This window comes from Schistocerca americana, chromosome X (genome assembly GCF_021461395.2).
Source record: "Schistocerca americana isolate TAMUIC-IGC-003095 chromosome X, iqSchAmer2.1, whole genome shotgun sequence".
Taxonomy (NCBI): Eukaryota; Metazoa; Arthropoda; class Insecta; order Orthoptera; family Acrididae; genus Schistocerca; species Schistocerca americana.
Genome location: NC_060130.1, coordinates 404,449,694 through 404,464,483, shown reverse-complemented (window position 1 = coordinate 404,464,483; position 14,790 = coordinate 404,449,694). Strand labels below are relative to the sequence as shown.

The 14,790-nt window shown below is 37.8% G+C and overlaps 1 non-coding gene across 1 annotated transcript; it reads right to left on the bottom strand.

The window, feature by feature from the left end:
- Positions 1-1,150: 1,150 nt before the first annotated feature.
- On the bottom strand, positions 1,151-1,224 carry Trnat-ugu. Its single transcript has one exon. It is a non-coding gene; the product is annotated as a tRNA-Thr (tRNA).
- Positions 1,225-14,790: the final 13,566 nt, after the last annotated feature.

Genomic DNA, 14,790 nt, shown 5'->3' with positions numbered 1-14,790 from the left:
TTAATTGTTAACGTAACGGCCGCACATTTACTTTCTTCATTAACTTTACCCCTTTTCAAAGTTAATTTCCACCAGTTTCATTTGCATTTTTCCTTTCATTTAGATGTAACCCTTTCCTCCCTCTTTACCGACAGATTAACTTCGGTGACGATTGCTTTTCCCAAATTTCCATTAGGTACACACGGTTTAATTTTTCACTGTCATTAAGGTCGATAAGTGAGGGGGAGGTTACAAGTTGTGTACGCGCTGACTACGCGGAACTATGTACACAACACTCACGAGGACTGTACACCATCCCGGATTGCTTAGATTTCATGGAACTAACTGTTTTTGTGCCACCCTTAAAGTTGACATAACTGCGTGGCAAATGCCGATTAATTAACTTTGATGACTAGAAGCCAGAGCGATAGACCATTTTACTTAAAACTTCCCATAGAGGTCGCCTGTGAGCTGTTTCCGATAGGTACATAATTATTATCAAAAAAATTATTACGTTTGTGTGTGTGACTTTTACTGAATATATTAATCAGTTACAACTCAAAACTCTTATTTATAGTCATAGTTCCTAATCCCGCTGAGTAAATAGCAATTAGCAACATTTTCTTTCAGCGAGTACGAAGAGTAATGTGGACTTGCAGACTGTAAATTATGGTCAGTATGTTCTCCATCGCTTTCTGGCTTATTGCAAAAATAGTTTCCAAGCTGTTGTAAACGGCGAAGAAGATCTATAAAATTTACCTGCCGCACCATGGCGGTTATACCTACGAACTCGTGTACTCGCTCTCCCTTCTAAGCAAGTCGAGTCTGCTCGTACCCAACGACAGGCTCAGGTGACGACTGGGCTGCGCCAGAGACTCTCGAGTAGGGGTATCCTATGTGGGCACATGGAGCCGTCGAGTTCGGAAATGAAGTCACTGTGTCGAAATTATTCTTTCAATTATCACTCAACAGCTGAGGAACATCAACAATGGAAAAGATTGTAACAATTTACATTCATATTTACTAAGATGGTATCTGTTCTTTTGGACATGTCCAAAAAAACAGATACCATTGGTGACCAAGCAGCTCGTTAGAATGAAATTACAATGAAATGAACACCCTTAGCCGCTTACAGGCGTTGTCATACGTCAACGGAGACAGATGGAAAGTGTACCCCGACCAGGGCTCGAACCCGGGATCTCCTGCTTACATGGCAGACGCTCTATCCATCTGAGCCACCGAGGTCACAGAGTATGGCGCGACTGCAGGGATTTATCTCTGGCACGCCTTCCATGAAACCCACATTCTCAACGTATTGTCCCGCACTACATTCGTAGCGCCCCCGCCCATTATACTCATTACTCACGGCGCGTTGCCGATTCCCGTAAGAGTTCGGGCACTGTTTGCGCATTCGCACAGAAGAAGAGGATGGTTGAAACGTCCCCTTAGAAAAATTTCTGAATTACTGTGCTGATAAACCTCTTACATTATTTGCTTTTCAAACAGCTGAGCAAAACTGAACGTACTCAGACATTCACTAAAGTGACACACAATATTTTGAGCGCAACGCAATCTGACTTTCAAAAAATCCGTACAAAAGAATGGCCCTGACTAACATTAACCTATACCTTTCACAAATCACTTACCTCACGAAAAATCTTCGTTACTCGAACTACTGCAATACAGCGAGCGCCACTACTGCCATCTAAATAAAAGATTCAAACTACTGAAGGCACTAACTACTGATAGGCATAGTTAGCAAATGAAAGATTTTGATAGAGAAGAAACAATGTATTTACCTTAATAGTGTTGAAAAATCATAATATACATAGCAGTTCATGACATCCAGTCTTACAAATTTCAAAACTCCGCCATTTCTCTCCCCACATCCACCACTGCTGGCGGCTCACCTCCAACTGCGCAACGCTATGCGCTGTTCACATCCAGCTGCCCAACACTACAATGGCAGACAACAATGCAAACTAGCCGCAGACTGTACACAGCACAGCCAGTGATTTTCATACAGAGTGCTACGTAACGTTGCCAATAAGAAAACATAAACAGCCTACTTACATAGCCCCCATGCTCCCCACAAAAAATTTTACAAATTGTTTTGGGCAGTGGGCAATAATGATTTGATAAAATTTTTCATAATTACAATAACAAAGATATCAAATGCACAGATATATTGATACAATGTTGGTCAAAAGCTAAAATTTTCTCACAGTCCATAAAGACAGTCCTGATCATTCATCACAGTAAAATTGCAGTGTTCTTTTTTCTCAAAGTCTGGGCAGTAAAAGAAAATGCACACGGGAGTAGTGGGTTACCATGCAGTCTTGAAGAAGCAGTGTTGTCCTTCCAACGGAAAGACAGTGCTGACTCTTGACATGCAGACAGGTAATGGGCCACAACAGAGCAAACCCACCGCAGAGTCAGTCGAAGTTTTGAAGAATATTGGTAGGTAGGTCATCACAGAGCAGACCACTGTAGTCCTGTTAGAGATTACGGTATTGGTGGGCCATCAAAGGTGCAGGCCCACTGCAGTCCTTGTAGAGACATCCAGCAGCCATCTGCTGCGACTGTGCAGGTGCACCATCACCACTGAAGAGGCTTGCGGACAATATAGCAAGTCCATGAACCACCACTTGTGCACTCAAAATTTTTTTTTTGAAATGTCCTTAGAACCAGCAATGCTGTTATCCAGTCCCTTGCTGAATTATTAACACACGTGCAAACACTAACAGTCCCAACTTCTCACATATTGTGCATTACTATGACCAACAGAAACGTGTGCAGTGAAATGTAACTTAATTTGAAGAACTGGTGTCTATATTATTATAAATTTACAACATAAGAATACAATTACGAAGGTACAAAAAACATCATTAAAGAACATAATAGTACAGGTAACATTTGTAGTAATGCAGGCTTTACAAAAGAATAGAAATAGACATATACATCAGTGTTACAGGAATTATGACAAAAGTAAATATATAAAATAATGAGAATAGTTTTCGAAACACATGATCATTAAAACAACACAGAATAAATAATGTCTAAAGGACTTTAAGAAGAAAATAACATAGTATTTGAAAAATTCTACAACATAAATCTTATTAGCTAAACACATAAAGACAGGAAAAACACAAATATACAAGAGTACACAAACACATAGCAGAATAACACAGGGGGAAAGGGCAGGGTTTGTTTTCAGTGTAACATTTGGTACTGCAGTATTTTGCAAACAAAACCTTTTTTTTCTTGGAGTTCTCCCTTCGTTCATCATTATTCCCAGAAAGTCCTATCTATACCTACTTTCTGTACTTTTTTCGTATAACTTCTCAATGCATTTCTTCCAGTTCATCGCAACTAATTCTCTTATATAGTCTACCCCCTCTTAAGCTAACTTAAATCTTCTGATCTCAGATGCTAAACTAAGGGACGAGGCAATGCAGCAGCATAAAACAATAAAAACAGCAATGAAAAAAAATGGAAATTGTCAAAGCAAGCTGCAGTAAATCTAAATTACCAAGCAATGCAACATTACAACTAATATGAGCCAATGTGCAGCAACAAGAAAAATAAATCAGTAGTAAAAGTAGCTTAACAGAGTAATACAAAGTGAAATTTAGTAGCACTATGCCTGGCAAACAGCAGCAGCAAATGCAATAACTTATATCTAAACATGACATAGCTCAAGTAGAAAAAATATTACAGTAAAAATGGCCATGTTTAATACCTATGTCACATTTTAACACTAGGGTGATGCATCACCTTAACTTACACTACTAAATAAGTTACCCAGTCATTGACAAAAATTATGTATGCAATTCCTGTGAAGGGAAATAGAAAGACAATAGATGTAAAATGTTTCTCATCATTTCATTAGGCATTTTAGTAAATATCATAAATTAAGAGCTCCACAGTGTAATCATATATTTTCAAGTTTGAGCATGTCGTATTTGTGATGCTTTCTACAAAGAAATGTCAATAGCGAGGATAATGGCCTCCTTTTCTCTCCACCTGTGCCTCTGAAAGGCACGCACTAATAGCTTTTTTCCAGGCGACTGTCGCGCAGCTGCCCACGTAATGCGTCATGCCCACGACGCATTACGTGAAGGTTACTTATCTTTCTTACTGAAATATTTACAACACCAGTTTGCACTACAGTGGCAGTCTCACATACAAAATTTCACGGGTCGAGAATTTGCGTTGCAAATGTGTAGAAACAAAATCTTATGAATATAACAGTGTCCAAAAAATTTTCGCTGGCATTGTGATACATTCACGCATTTACACACATTTCATAACTTTTAAAGTACGATTCTTGGTTTCCAACATCCTTTTTCACAGGTCAGAGTCCCTAACCACTATTCATTACTCCTTACCTTATTACACATATACATATTCGTCGACACGTCAATCTTGCGATGACACTTCAATATTTCATCATAATAAATACATAGCATAATCCAATTCCTCATATAGCATCAACTTATTGATCATAAACATACCTCAGCAGCATAATACACATTGTCATAGTAATAATAACAACATAACACCTCAGTCAAATCCCAAAATCGTCGTAGCTTTCTGCAATAATTTCAAAACCTAAAAAAAATTCTCTGCTCATTTCAATAGTGTCATCTACCTCAAACATACTTTAAAAATCATGATCTCATACCAAATACATCATTCAAAGCTCTCATAGTATCACAATGGTTCTGAAAAATATGAACAGTTCACAAAGTACAGACAAAATACAGTTTCATAAGTGTGAAGTTATCCAACTGTGTAATTACGTAAACATCTGTCATTGATGTAGTAAAAAAAATGTTTGTCTCTCAGTTAAATGATCAGATAGCTGTGTAATTTGTGTGTTAGAGAAATATGGTACCGATGTGTAAAGTTGTATAAGCAAATACCATATTAGCTAGGGCTCCTTGTGCTTGCCACATACATGGTACACAAAGTAAGCGTGTACCCCACTGAACGTAATTATACCCTCAGGTGTTACAGATTACAGCAATGGAATGAAATGTATCACAGAAAACCTTTGTATCATTGTACTTCAAATATCTTTAAAAATAAATGATTTAAGTACAAAATTAATCACTCAAATACGTGTACTGTAGCGCTAAATGTGCGTCTTGCTGTAAGATAATCTCTGTGGATGTGTCGTAGTTATTGTCCTCCAAAAGCTAAGTTCTGCAGAAGTCAATGTACTTACCTCATGATAAACAAAAGTGAAATGCTTTGCGTATAGATATCTTAGTTATTACGCTTATTGCCGTGATGAAGAAAGTACTGTGCTGTAACGTATTGTTGTGCTATGGAAAAGGCTGTCTCATTGTAGCTATACCACAAAAGTTACTACTAAAACATGTTTACCTTTCCAAAAGAATTCAGAAAAAACTGTGCAGATATAAAACAGAAACACCGCAAAAGCAACATCGTAAATTGTCACTCATTAGTAGTGTCGTGATAAAATCGTGTAGCTGTCACATAAACTAACCACTGTGTCAACTGGTATCTCACAGAAAGTACTTTAAATCCAGAATGTATTTTCAAGTAAACCAAAATGTTGCATTAAAATCTCATTAGCAGTAACAGTATATGATCTAAGTATGTAAGCCTTGTAGTCGTTACGTAATCGTGCAACTAACACGAAAGAATGTACAAATAACAACACTGTGTCGTCTGTTCACTATAACAATGCATTCGTAATTTCTGTTTAAAAATGTTCCCTAGGTTCTAGACTGGATAGTTAACTTCAAAAAATTGTTGCATGTTAACAGTTTCTAAGTCTAACAAAGCATACTAGTAACGTGAAGTGAAAAATTTTATGGCAAAGACTAAGTTATAAAGCAGATTATCTTTCAATAAACGGTTTTGCATGTGAAATGTGGTGCAATCCTTTACTCTTCCTAGTACGCAGAGGTTCAACTTGAACGGAATTATCATGCGGTATATGTCGGTGAGGAATGCTAAAATTTTTCTCAAGGTTAGCGTCTATGTTATTTTTCTCTGAGCCAGCCGGCGCATGCGGCTGCCTGCGGTGCGAGTCATTGTCTGTTCCTTTGTCGGCGCGCGTCGTTATTGGGATTAGGAGACCTAACTTCTACAAATTCACCTTGTTGAGAGTGCCCTGCTCTGTTTGAATCTCGCCAGGTCTGATGCAATTCAGGTCTGTCGTTACGATCATATCGTCTGTCGTCATGTCGGTAGATTCCATAGTTTCTTTCTTGTCGGTCACGTGGTGGAGAATTTCTCTCTGAATCGTAACTGCGCGCTGAACTGTTGCGTCTGAAGTTATTCTGTCTCCCTTGATAATAATTGTTTTTGTTCCCATATTGTCTGTTTCTATGGTTTTCTCTGTGATAGTCACTACCGTGGAGAGGTGATCTTTCCCTGTAATTATTACTACTCTGCCAGTGGTTGTCATATGGGTGGTGTCTGTTTTGATCATGATTTGCGTTGTAAGAATAGACTTGTCGTGTCCAGTCATTGTTTCTGTCGTCACGGAATTGTGACGGATGTGACCTGTAATTGTTGTGTTCCTGTTTCCGCATTCCGCGATTGTCATTGTCAATTTCCATTTCTTGTAACAGTCCCTGAAAAGCTTCAATGTCATCTTTGCAACGTCCTACAAAAATAATACGTCGTAAATGTTCAGGTAGTTTGATTAAGCAAATGCGGATGAGTTCTGAGGGGCTGTATGGGTTTGACAGGTACTGATTCTTGTGCAACATGTCTTCAAAATATTTCACAAGACTGGAAAATTCAGATTGTTCGAAATGTTTCATCATTATGATGCTATGTTTTACTCGGTCTTGTGTAGCTTGAGACCAATATGCTGAGAGGAAGGCGTGATAAAATTCTCCTTCACTGCGGCAATCGTGAATGACCGATCGCATTCTTACAGCTGGTTCATCCTCTAAATAGCTACACATAAATTCTAATCTGTGCTCTAATGACCAGTTGGGAGGAAAACAATGAGAGAAATGATGGAGCCACGCTTGTGGATGAATGTCGTTGCCAGAATTCTTAAATGTTTTAAATTTACGTGTAGTAATGAACAGCTTATAGTCAATATCATCATGTCGGCGAGTTACATATCGGTCATTGTTACGTCGTTTCGGCGGTTCCATTTCAAAATTCGTTGCACCTTGTCAATTTCTTTCATAATTTCCGAAATGCACTGTGTTATTATTTTGTGGCTGCTCCGTATTTCTATGTCCCTCTTCCCGTACTGGAGCGCGAGTGTCCTCTGAAATACGTAATTCTTGTATTACCTGTGTCAGCTGATCTTGTACTTCCCGGATTTCTCTTTGGTGTTGCGTATTAATTTGATTCTGATTTTGTTTGAATTTCCTAATGTGTTCGCACTCTTCTGTGTCATTAAAGACTACCGGTTTTGTGTCATTCAGATTATCATCTACCTTCGTAGATAAATTATTTAGCTGATCCGAAAGTTGAACTACTTTCTTTGATAATGAACTAATTTCCTCCATGTGTCTTTCTGAACCAATTTTCAGAGTATCTACTGTGTCCTTTAAGTTTTCCTGAGTTTTTGCAAGTTGCATAACTGAATCGGTAGATGCAACTGAGTCAATTTTAGCTTGTAAGGTCTCATGATTTTCATGAACAATAGTTTGCAGTTCTTTTATGGCTGCTTCATGATTCTGTAATGCATTTTCATGCAGCGAAAAAATAGGTTGAAAATGCTCACAAATTTGTGTTTTTACGTCATTACAGACTTTTTGACATTTCGCTTCAATGTTATGTAACTCAGTAGTTAAATCTTCACGTGTTTGTTCAAGCGTGGTGTCTAACTTCCGAAGATTTTGTTCCATTGTGTCTAACTTTTGAAGATTTTGTTCCATTGTGTCTAACTTTGAAGATTTTGTCCCATTTGTTTCTGATTTTGTTCAAGAGTTGTGTCTAACTTTTGTAGCCTTTGTCCCATTTGTTGCATTAACTGTAATAACAATCCACTGGTGTCTGAAACATGTTCCTCAGTGCTTTTCGGCAGTGAATTTGCACCGACAACATTCACATTTTGACAAGCAGAAAATGTGTCTTGACTTATTTGAGAAAACGGTGAGGACCCAAAACCTGAATCTGCAGTATTTGCAAGATTGTGTCCTGTCATTTCGGATTCCTGAGGCGAGCTGTTGCCGACCGATCGATCAATAATGCTTCCCTGTTCACTAATTGTTTCACTGTCTACGCCATTACTTGCCGCGCACTCCATTTCCCTATGCACAATTACCAAATTACTACTTCGAATGTCTGTTAATTCATTACACAGTGGTGCCGATAAGCTACGCTCGTCGTCACTATTATTTCTCAGTTTACTTTGGAGCCTAGTGTTACGTTTTTCACACGCCATTATTGTCACAATATTTCACACGATAACACAGAAAAGCACAATTTGAAGAGCAAAAATAAGAGAACACATTAACATAGCACTGAAAATAATATCTAGTTAATTGCAAGCGCAGCTGCGAAATACTTGGTGCAAATCTACATGCATGCCACAACTGTTTTACTGTACAACAATGAAAGACTGCAACTACAAAGGAGATTCTCTCTACAATTACGCGCTAGCAATAAACAATAGCTACACTAATTACAGAAACTACAAGAAAAAATCAGAAGATTCCAGTGAGGTATCCTCGGCTAAGGGTCGACATATGAAACGTCCCCTTAGAAAAATTTCTGAATTACTGTGCTGATAAACCTCTTACATTATTTGCTTTTCAAACAGCTGAGCAAAACTGAACGTACTCAAACATTCACTAAAGTGACACACAGTATTTTTAGCGCAACGCAATCTGACTTTCAAAAAATCCCTACAAAAGAATGGCCCTGACTAACATTAACCTATACCTTTCACAAATCACTTACCTCACGAAAAATCTTCGTTACTCGAACTACTGCAATACAGCGAGCGCCACTACTGCCATCTAAATAAAAGATTCAAACTACTGAAGGCACTAACTACTGATAGGCATAGTTAGCAAATGAAAGATTTTGATAGAGAAGAAACAATGTATTTACCTTAATAGTGTTGAAAAATCATAATATACATAGCAGTTCATGACATCCAGTCTTACAAATTTCAAAACTCCGCCATTTCTCTCCCCACATCCACCACTGCTGGCGGCTCACCTCCAACTGCGCAACGCTATGCGCTGTTCACATCCAGCTGCCCAACACTACAATGGCAGACAACAATGCAAACTAGCCGCAGACTGTACACAGCACAGCCAGTGATTTTCATACAGAGTGCTACGTAACGTTGCCAATAAGAAAACATAAACAGCCTACTTACATAGCCCCCATGCTCCCCACAAAAAATTTTACAAATTGTTTTGGGCAGTGGGCAATAATGATTTGATAAAATTTTTCATAATTACAATAACAAAGATATCAAATGCACACATATATTGATACAATGTTGGTCAAAAGCTAAAATTTTCTCACAGTCCATAAAGACAGTCCTGATCATTCATCACAGTAAAATTGCAGTGTTCTTTTTTCTCAAAGTCTGGGCAGTAAAAGAAAATGCACACGGGAGTAGTGGGTTACCATGCAGTCTTGAAGAAGCAGTGTTGTCCTTCCAACGGAAAGACAGTGCTGACTCTTGACATGCAGACAGGTAATGGGCCACAACAGAGCAAACCCACCGCAGAGTCAGTCGAAGTTTTGAAGAATATTGGTAGGTAGGTCATCACAGAGCAGACCACTGTAGTCCTGTTAGAGATTACGGTATTGGTGGGCCATCAAAGGTGCAGGCCCACTGCAGTCCTTGTAGAGACATCCAGCAGCCATCTGCTGCGACTGTGCAGGTGCACCATCACCACTGAAGAGGCTTGCGGACAATATAGCAAGTCCATGAACCACCACTTGTGCACTCAAAATTTTTTTTTTGAAATGTCCTTAGAACCAGCAATGCTGTTATCCAGTCCCTTGCTGAATTATTAACACACGTGCAAACACTAACAGTCCCAACTTCTCACATATTGTGCATTACTATGACCAACAGAAACGTGTGCAGTGAAATGTAACTTAATTTGAAGAACTGGTGTCTATATTATTATAAATTTACAACATAAGAATACAATTACGAAGGTACAAAAAACATCATTAAAGAACATAATAGTACAGGTAACATTTGTAGTAATGCAGGCTTTACAAAAGAATAGAAATAGACATATACATCAGTGTTACAGGAATTATGACAAAAGTAAATATATAAAATAATGAGAATAGTTTTCGAAACACATGATCATTAAAACAACACAGAATAAATAATGTCTAAAGGACTTTAAGAAGAAAATAACATAGTATTTGAAAAATTCTACAACATAAATCTTATTAGCTAAACACATAAAGACAGGAAAAACACAAATATACAAGAGTACACAAACACATAGCAGAATAACACAGGGGGAAAGGGCAGGGTTTGTTTTCAGTGTAACATTTGGTACTGCAGTATTTTGCAAACAAAACCTTTTTTTTCTTGGAGTTCTCCCTTCGTTCATCATTATTCCCAGAAAGTCCTATCTATACCTACTTTCTGTACTTTTTTCGTATAACTTCTCAATGCATTTCTTCCAGTTCATCGCAACTAATTCTCTTATATAGTCTACCCCCTCTTAAGCTAACTTAAATCTTCTGATCTCAGATGCTAAACTAAGGGACGAGGCAATGCAGCAGCATAAAACAATAAAAACAGCAATGAAAAAAAATGGAAATTGTCAAAGCAAGCTGCAGTAAATCTAAATTACCAAGCAATGCAACATTACAACTAATATGAGCCAATGTGCAGCAACAAGAAAAATAAATCAGTAGTAAAAGTAGCTTAACAGAGTAATACAAAGTGAAATTTAGTAGCACTATGCCTGGCAAACAGCAGCAGCAAATGCAATAACTTATATCTAAACATGACATAGCTCAAGTAGAAAAAATATTACAGTAAAAATGGCCATGTTTAATACCTATGTCACATTTTAACACTAGGGTGATGCATCACCTTAACTTACACTACTAAATAAGTTACCCAGTCATTGACAAAAATTATGTATGCAATTCCTGTGAAGGGAAATAGAAAGACAATAGATGTAAAATGTTTCTCATCATTTCATTAGGCATTTTAGTAAATATCATAAATTAAGAGCTCCACAGTGTAATCATATATTTTCAAGTTTGAGCATGTCGTATTTGTGATGCTTTCTACAAAGAAATGTCAATAGCGAGGATAATGGCCTCCTTTTCTCTCCACCTGTGCCTCTGAAAGGCACGCACTAATAGCTTTTTTCCAGGCGACTGTCGCGCAGCTGCCCACGTAATGCGTCATGCCCACGACGCATTACGTGAAGGTTACTTATCTTTCTTACTGAAATATTTACAACACCAGTTTGCACTACAGTGGCAGTCTCACATACAAAATTTCACGGGTCGAGAATTTGCGTTGCAAATGTGTAGAAACAAAATCTTATGAATATAACAGTGTCCAAAAAATTTTCGCTGGCATTGTGATACATTCACGCATTTACACACATTTCATAACTTTTAAAGTACGATTCTTGGTTTCCAACATCCTTTTTCACAGGTCAGAGTCCCTAACCACTATTCATTACTCCTTACCTTATTACACATATACATATTCGTCGACACGTCAATCTTGCGATGACACTTCAATATTTCATCATAATAAATACATAGCATAATCCAATTCCTCATATAGCATCAACTTATTGATCATAAACATACCTCAGCAGCATAATACACATTGTCATAGTAATAATAACAACATAACACCTCAGTCAAATCCCAAAATCGTCGTAGCTTTCTGCAATAATTTCAAAACCTAAAAAAAATTCTCTGCTCATTTCAATAGTGTCATCTACCTCAAACATACTTTAAAAATCATGATCTCATACCAAATACATCATTCAAAGCTCTCATAGTATCACAATGGTTCTGAAAAATATGAACAGTTCACAAAGTACAGACAAAATACAGTTTCATAAGTGTGAAGTTATCCAACTGTGTAATTACGTAAACATCTGTCATTGATGTAGTAAAAAAAATGTTTGTCTCTCAGTTAAATGATCAGATAGCTGTGTAATTTGTGTGTTAGAGAAATATGGTACCGATGTGTAAAGTTGTATAAGCAAATACCATATTAGCTAGGGCTCCTTGTGCTTGCCACATACATGGTACACAAAGTAAGCGTGTACCCCACTGAACGTAATTATACCCTCAGGTGTTACAGATTACAGCAATGGAATGAAATGTATCACAGAAAACCTTTGTATCATTGTACTTCAAATATCTTTAAAAATAAATGATTTAAGTACAAAATTAATCACTCAAATACGTGTACCGTAGCGCTAAATGTGCGTCTTGCTGTAAGATAATCTCTGTGGATGTGTCGTAGTTATTGTCCTCCAAAAGCTAAGTTCTGCAGAAGTCAATGTACTTACCTCATGATAAACAAAAGTGAAATGCTTTGCGTATAGATATCTTAGTTATTACGCTTATTGCCGTGATGAAGAAAGTACTGTGCTGTAACGTATTGTTGTGCTATGGAAAAGGCTGTCTCATTGTAGCTATACCACAAAAGTTACTACTAAAACATGTTTACCTTTCCAAAAGAATTCAGAAAAAACTGTGCAGATATAAAACAGAAACACCGCAAAAGCAACATCGTAAATTGTCACTCATTAGTAGTGTCGTGATAAAATCGTGTAGCTGTCACATAAACTAACCACTGTGTCAACTGGTATCTCACAGAAAGTACTTTAAATCCAGAATGTATTTTCAAGTAAACCAAAATGTTGCATTAAAATCTCATTAGCAGTAACAGTATATGATCTAAGTATGTAAGCCTTGTAGTCGTTACGTAATCGTGCAACTAACACGAAAGAATGTACAAATAACAACACTGTGTCGTCTGTTCACTATAACAATGCATTCGTAATTTCTGTTTAAAAATGTTCCCTAGGTTCTAGACTGGATAGTTAACTTCAAAAAATTGTTGCATGTTAACAGTTTCTAAGTCTAACAAAGCATACTAGTAACGTGAAGTGAAAAATTTTATGGCAAAGACTAAGTTATAAAGCAGATTATCTTTCAATAAACGGTTTTGCATGCGAAATGTGGTGCAATCCTTTACTCTTCCTAGTACGCAGAGGTTCAACTTGAACGGAATTATCATGCGGTATATGTCGGTGAGGAATGCTAAAATTTTTCTCAAGGTTAGCGTCTATGTTATTTTTCTCTGAGCCAGCCGGCGCATGCGGCTGCCTGCGGTGCGAGTCATTGTCTGTTCCTTTGTCGGCGCGCGTCGTTATTGGGATTAGGAGACCTAACTTCTACAAATTCACCTTGTTGAGAGTGCCCTGCTCTGTTTGAATCTCGCCAGGTCTGATGCAATTCAGGTCTGTCGTTACGATCATATCGTCTGTCGTCATGTCGGTAGATTCCATAGTTTCTTTCTTGTCGGTCACGTGGTGGAGAATTTCTCTCTGAATCGTAACTGCGCGCTGAACTGTTGCGTCTGAAGTTATTCTGTCTCCCTTGATAATAATTGTTTTTGTTCCCATATTGTCTGTTTCTATGGTTTTCTCTGTGATAGTCACTACCGTGGAGAGGTGATCTTTCCCTGTAATTATTACTACTCTGCCAGTGGTTGTCATATGGGTGGTGTCTGTTTTGATCATGATTTGCGTTGTAAGAATAGACTTGTCGTGTCCAGTCATTGTTTCTGTCGTCACGGAATTGTGACGGATGTGACCTGTAATTGTTGTGTTCCTGTTTCCACATTCCGCGATTGTCATTGTCAATTTCCATTTCTTGTAACAGTCCCTGAAAAGCTTCAATGTCATCTTTGCAACGTCCTACAAAAATAATACGTCGTAAATGTTCAGGTAGTTTGATTAAGCAAATGCGGATGAGTTCTGAGGGGCTGTATGGGTTTGACAGGTACTGATTCTTGTGCAACATGTCTTCAAAATATTTCACAAGACTGGAAAATTCAGATTGTTCGAAATGTTTCATCATTATGATGCTATGTTTTACTCGGTCTTGTGTAGCTTGAGACCAATATGCTGAGAGGAAGGCGTGATAAAATTCTCCTTCACTGCGGCAATCGTGAATGACCGATCGCATTCTTACAGCTGGTTCATCCTCTAAATAGCTACACATAAATTCTAATCTGTGCTCTAATGACCAGTTGGGAGGAAAACAATGAGAGAAATGATGGAGCCACGCTTGTGGATGAATGTCGTTGCCAGAATTCTTAAATGTTTTAAATTTACGTGTAGTAATGAACAGCTTATAGTCAATATCATCATGTCGGCGAGTTACATATCGGTCATTGTTACGTCGTTTCGGCGGTTCCATTTCAAAATTCGTTGCACCTTGTCAATTTCTTTCATAATTTCCGAAATGCGCTGTGTTATTATTTTGTGGCTGCTCCGTATTTCTATGTCCCTCTTCCCGTACTGGAGCGCGAGTGTCCTCTGAAATACGTAATTCTTGTATTACCTGTGTCAGCTGATCTTGTACTTCCCGGATTTCTCTTTGGTGTTGCGTATTAATTTGATTCTGATTTTGTTTGAATTTCCTAATGTGTTCGCACTCTTCTGTGTCATTAAAGACTACCGGTTTTGTGTCATTCAGATTATCATCTACCTTCGTAGATAAATTATTTAGCTGATCCGAAAGTTGAACTACTTTCTTTGATAATGAACTAATTTCCTCCATGTGTCTTTCTGAACCAATTTTCAG